Genomic DNA, 6,000 nt, shown 5'->3' with positions numbered 1-6,000 from the left:
GTAGGAAAAGAAAACGTGTTATTTTAATATTTAAGTCTAAGGAGAAAAGTGCACGCTTGTATGTGCACTCATGTTATTCAGTGCCACATTCAGGTCCCACAATAGCATCATCTGTTCGGTGAGTCTTGATCAGGGGAACAAGCTAAAGCTACTAAGTCATTGTAAAAAAGAACTTTAAAAATGTAATACATTTACGAAACCAATGTTTCACAAATGCTTTGTGAAAGTTGCAAAACAAGAATATATAAACAATAAAAACTGTTTATCTAGACTCATGTGAGACTGGATGATCATTATGATTATTAATCATTATCATCCATCCATCCATTCTCTTCCGCTTGGGGGGGCTGAAGCCTATCCCAGCTGTCTCAGGGCGAAAGGCAGGGTAGACCATGGACAGGTTGGCAGTCTGACACAGGGCTTAATCATTATCACTTGGTTTATTTCTGCTAAGTGTAAATGCAGAAGCTGTTCACATGACGGCTGGTATAAACTTTATATTTCAACAAGACAATCCTAATTCAGTTGATTCAAAACAAGGACCTTCTTGCCGTGAGGCAACAGTCCTTTTTTTGCTTAAAGTCTATCCTGAGTTTCTAAATTTGTCAGTGGGACACTTTACTATTTTTCAAAGCATTAGTGAATGTGGGACAAAAATTGGTAAAACATTCAGAGTCCAACTTGCAACTTTCACAGGCCTGACATTAGATTGCTCAACGCCAAATTATTCAGGATGCATCATTGTCAGCTCTTGCCTTGAAGCGCACATTACTGTGCAAAACAATGGATCAAATTACTTCTTGCTAGACTGTGTTATGAGAGCCAACTATCCCTACACATTTAAGCCAATAGCAGCATACTGGTTTTAAAGAGTCCAAGAGACCCGGAATGACCGATAGACTTGGCCAGCTTCATTCAGTGAGCCTGCCAACCACAGAACCTATCAAATAGCTCACACAATCTATCATGTCAGGTTAAAACAGCCAAAATATATATATTTCATGAATAGAAAACACTGAGAAGGGGGAAAAAAGATGATTTGCTAGCCATAATAACTGTGCATTTTCTGTTGCGTATGCTTGGTGTAAACAAACAAAAACAGATCCTCCTGTATTGGCTGCATGTCCACTTTAAAGCACCCCTTTGACAAAAAACACTTGCAGGTATTGAATTCTATTCACTGTGCAGATAGCTAGAATTACCTGGAGGAAGATGAAGCCTGTAACTACCACCATTATCCTAATAAGGCAATTATACTGGGCTGGCATGTCTCATATGCTGCTAAGGCCATGCTGCCAGGGCTTGGAGTGGTTAATCATCCTGCCCTCCAGCCTGACCGCTACTTCCCCGCTTGCTGCCTACGCTGTATCGGACCACCATACCTGGAAGAACTACCAACACTGATGGACAGTTTTCAGTAAACCCTCTAAAACACTGAGAGGCTTACATGCTGATTCCAAATGCCTGGGTGGCGCTGGAGAGCCTGTTGATCCTGTTACTTCACTCTGATGCAAATCTCACTTAAAGTTGATGTTCAAAACGAGTCTGTGGCACCGAGCATTAGTTCTTTGGTTTAAATTATTTAAAGCTAGCTTTATTATTATTTTTTAAAATATTTAGTGTCCAGAAGTATTTAACCAACCGAATTATGTCTTCAGTGACATTTTGTATTTATACACATATTTCACTCAAGGCCATTGCAGTCAAAAAATATGATTTAATCTGCAGTCATTTATATTTGGCAGTATGGTCCAGGAACTTCCTGCATTTCTATTTGCACACAAAGCCTTAGGATGGAAGAGCAATATCAAGACTCGCAGTGCCACAGCCAGCATCAGAAATACATTTTATTAAGTATTAAGGGTTTTTTACACATTATCATGTACAATATAAAGCACCTTGAGGTGACTGTTGTGTGTTGGATTTGCTGCTATATTAATAAAACTGAACTCAGTTGAAGTCAGATGCAGCTTGGAAAGGAGGAGCTGGGGTGCAGGTGGGTTGCAAAACGACTTACAGAGACAGTAGCAACTGTAGTTAAACTAAATCGATATCGTGCCCTTTATGACATTTTCCCATAGGATGTGTGCCATTGGCTGACACCAAGATCAGCTGTTATAAATGCACCGTTTGTTTAAGCTTCAGATACATTTAAACTGTATCTCCTGCATCCATCCATTCGCTTCCGCTTATCCTTTTCAGGGTTGCGGGGGGCACCGGAGCCTATCCCAGCTCTCATGGGGCGAGAGGCGGGGTACACCCTGGACAGGTCGCCAGTCTGTCGCAGGGCTAACACACAGGGACAGACAACCATTCGCATTCACTTGCACATTCACACCTAGTGGCAATTTGGATTATCCAATTAACCTATCCCCACAAGCTGCATGTCTTTGGACAGTGGGAGGAAGCCGGAGTACCCGGAGAGAACCCACGCAAACACGGGGAGAAGATGCAAACTCCACACAGAAAGGATGGTGGAATTGAACTCAGGACCTTCTTGCTGTGCGGCAACAGTGCTAACCACCTTGCCACCGTGCTGCCACCATCCTGCATAATCTTCCCAAAATATAATCTACCTTAAATTAACTGAATGTAATATGTGTATTGTTGGCAGCAGGTTTAATAAAACTGAAAACTATATTGCTTCAGTTTTTTAATACTAGCACCTACTAACAAAAAGACACAAAACTGTAGGCCTTAGTCTTGTTTCAAGCAAAGTACCATAACTGGATGAAGATTCATAGATCTTCTGTGATCTTTCTTAATATACTGTAAAAAAAAAAAAAAAAAAGTAAATAAATAGAAATGGCTCAGAGGAACAGACTACAGAGATTTGTTCAGACAATCGTCACTCTCTGGTGGAAGCACCTTTCTATTATTTCATCCCCACAGACTTTTCTTTTACAGATTATTAGACTTGTTGGCTTGTTTCTTTTCTCTGACAAACAACTTGCACTTGTTGCTTCCACTGACTTCATCCCCATCTCTTAAATTAAGCCCACAGAACACATTTGTTCTCACACTCACGCATTTTGGTTCTTGTTGCAATAACATCAAGTGAAACTTGACTACTCACTGGAAAATGCTTCTTTATCTGCGTGTTTGCATGTATAACCCTACACGGTGTATAATCTGTTTCCATCTTATAACTTCCTGAGTCGTGCTCTCTGGGCTTGTTTCGCTTGTAAACACCAAACATGCAACTACAGGCAGTTTTCAGCAGGGTTTGTAAAAAAAGAAAGAAAAGAAGAAGAAGAAAGAAAGAAAGAAAGAAAGAAAGAAAGAAAGAAAGAAAGACTTTGTGCTTTAAGGGATGAGAAAGATGAAAATGAAGGGAGACTGGCAGGTATCTTTCATCTGATCCTAAAAGGGACATCAAATTAGAGAGCTTCATGGGATTTACAGTATTTCTAAGCCCCCTTTCTACCCACAGAGCTTTGATGACACACTGGCTCTCACCAGGCCTGAGTTATTGCCATTTCATGCTCTACACGCCTTGCAGTTTACAGCTATCAGAGCAAGGACACACATATGACAAGTCTGCCAACATGGACAAATTTAGATTGAGATCTATCATGACAGTAGGCAAACACTGAGGATGCAAATTCGCGTGCACATCATGACACAGTCACTCTCCAGCGTTCCAGCTGCTATTTGATTTATGGTGTGGCACATGGCTCAGTATTAAAGCTGACATGAAACACCACATTTATAATGGCTAACTTACAAACCTCCAGGTTCATTATGACATTTATAAAGAGAAACTTCACAATTATAATTTACAACTGAGGAATGCAAGGAGGTCCTACTTCTCTGACATCATCACTAAAAACAGCCATAATGCTCGGGTCTTATTTTCTACAGTTGACAGGCTAACAAACCCTCCTGTGTCAGTGGCAGCTGAACTTCATTCGACCATGGCCTGCAATGACTTTGCCAAATTCTTCACTGAAAAAATCCAAAAAATTAGACAAGCAATTGGTACATCAACAGCAGATCCAGGATATGTACTGTGTCCACCAAAAAACTGTTTAAACACCATGAAACAGTTTCAACCTATTAACAGCAAAGACCTGGAGGACATCTTAGGTCAACTGAACTCCTCCTCCTGCTGTTTAGATGTCCTGCCAACAAGTTTTTTCAAAAAGGTCTCAAAGACTTTAGAGTCAGACCTGTTACAGATCGTCAACTTTTCTTTATTATCAGGTGTGTTTCCAGAATCACTAAAAACTGCTGTAATCAAACCTATACTGAAAAAGGACAATCTTGACAAGACACAAATGAACAACTACAGGCCGATCTCAAATCTCCCGTTTTTAAGTAAGATCATTGAAAAAGCAGTTTCTCAACAGCTCAGTTACTTCTTAAAACAGAATAATTGCTACGATGCCTTCCAGTCAGGTTTTAGACAGAACCACAGCACTGAAACCGCTCTGACCAAAGTGTTTAATGACATATGTCTGAATACAGACAGTGGAAAAATGTCAGTCCTAGTTTTACTGGATCTCAGTGCAGCATTTGATACAGTTGACCACAACATATTACTCAAACGACTGGAGAACTGGACAGGTCTTTCAGGAACTGTACTAAACTGGTTCAAAACATACGTAGAAAACAGGAAATACTTTGTATCAATAGGTAACTTCACATCTGAGCAGACAAGTATCACATGTGGAGTTCCCCAAGGTTCCATCTTGGGACCCCTTCTGTTTAACATCTACATGCTCCCACTGGCACAGATTATAAACAACAACAAAATAAACTATCACAGCTATGCAGATGACACACAAATATATATCACAATGTCACCAGGAGACCGAGGCCCTGTACAGGCTCTTGGTAAATGCATTGAGGAAATCAATGACTGGTTGTGCCACAATTTTCTCCAGCTAAACAAAAACAAAACTGAGGTAATAGTCTTTGGCGCCAAAGAAAAACGATTACAGGTCACCAGAGAACTTCAATCTATACATCTAAAAACCACAAACCAGGCGAGAAATTTGGGTGTAGTGATGGATGCAGACCTAAACTTAGAAAAACACATTAAGACAATAACAAAGTCAGCTTACTATCACCTCAAGAATATTCTTGAGGTGATAGTAAGCTGATATATATCAAGGATAAAAGATCTGATGTCTCAACAGGACCTGGAAAAACTAGTCCATGCATTCATCTTTAGTAGGCTTGATTACTGTAACAGCATCTTTACAGGTCTACCTAAAAAATCAGTCAGACAACTACAGCTCATTCAGAACTCTGCTGCTCGAGTCCTCACTAAGACCAAAAAAGTGGACCACATCAGTCCAGCTCTGAGGTCCTTACACTGGCTGCCTGTCCGTCAGAGGATAGACTTTAAAGTTCTGATGCTGGCCTATAAAGCTCTGAATGGTTTAGGACCAAAATACATCAATGACCTCCTGACCCAGTATGAACCATCCAGATCCCTCAGGTCATCTGGATCCGGTCTTTTATCAGTTCCCAGAGTCAGAACCAGACACGGAGAAGCTGCATTCAGCTTTTATGCTCCTTATATCTGGAACAAACTCCCAGAAAGCCTCAGATCAGCTGAAACACTCAGTTTATTTAAATCCAGGTTGAAGACTCACCTGTTCTCAGCTGCATTTGAATAAAGCACCAAATCCACACTTTAAGCTTAAATTTCAAAACTTACATTTAACTACTGATTTTATCTACTGTTCTGATTTTATCTGTTTTGATTTTATATACTGTTGTTTGTTTGTTTGTTTGTTTGTTAATTAGTTAGTTAGTTTATTTGCTTGTTTTATTCAATTTTAAATCATGCTTTTTATTTGTTCTTGTTTCTAATGTCTCTGTAAAGCACTTTGAATCACCTTGTTGTTGAATTGTGCTATACAAATAAACTTGCCTTGCCTTGCCTTACACCATGGAGTCTAATACAGCGCACCTGACTCAAACAGGTTCTCCTCCATACAGTCCTCATTTGTAAAGTGCTCTAGAAACCCAAACATTACAGCAAAC

The 6,000-nt window shown here is 40.0% G+C and overlaps 1 protein-coding gene across 4 annotated transcripts in view; it reads right to left on the bottom strand.

Annotated features, from left to right (window-relative positions):
- Window positions 1-6,000, bottom strand: part of insc (INSC spindle orientation adaptor protein) — a 58,079-nt gene that overhangs the window by 14,294 nt on the left and 37,785 nt on the right. The window lies entirely within an intron of this gene.

Source organism: Aulonocara stuartgranti, assembly GCF_965226115.1.
Source record: "Aulonocara stuartgranti genome assembly, chromosome: 7".
Classification (NCBI taxonomy): Eukaryota; Metazoa; Chordata; class Actinopteri; order Cichliformes; family Cichlidae; genus Aulonocara; species Aulonocara stuartgranti.
The sequence above is the reverse complement of the archived record's forward strand: the minus strand, read 5'-3'. Positions and strand labels throughout refer to the sequence as shown.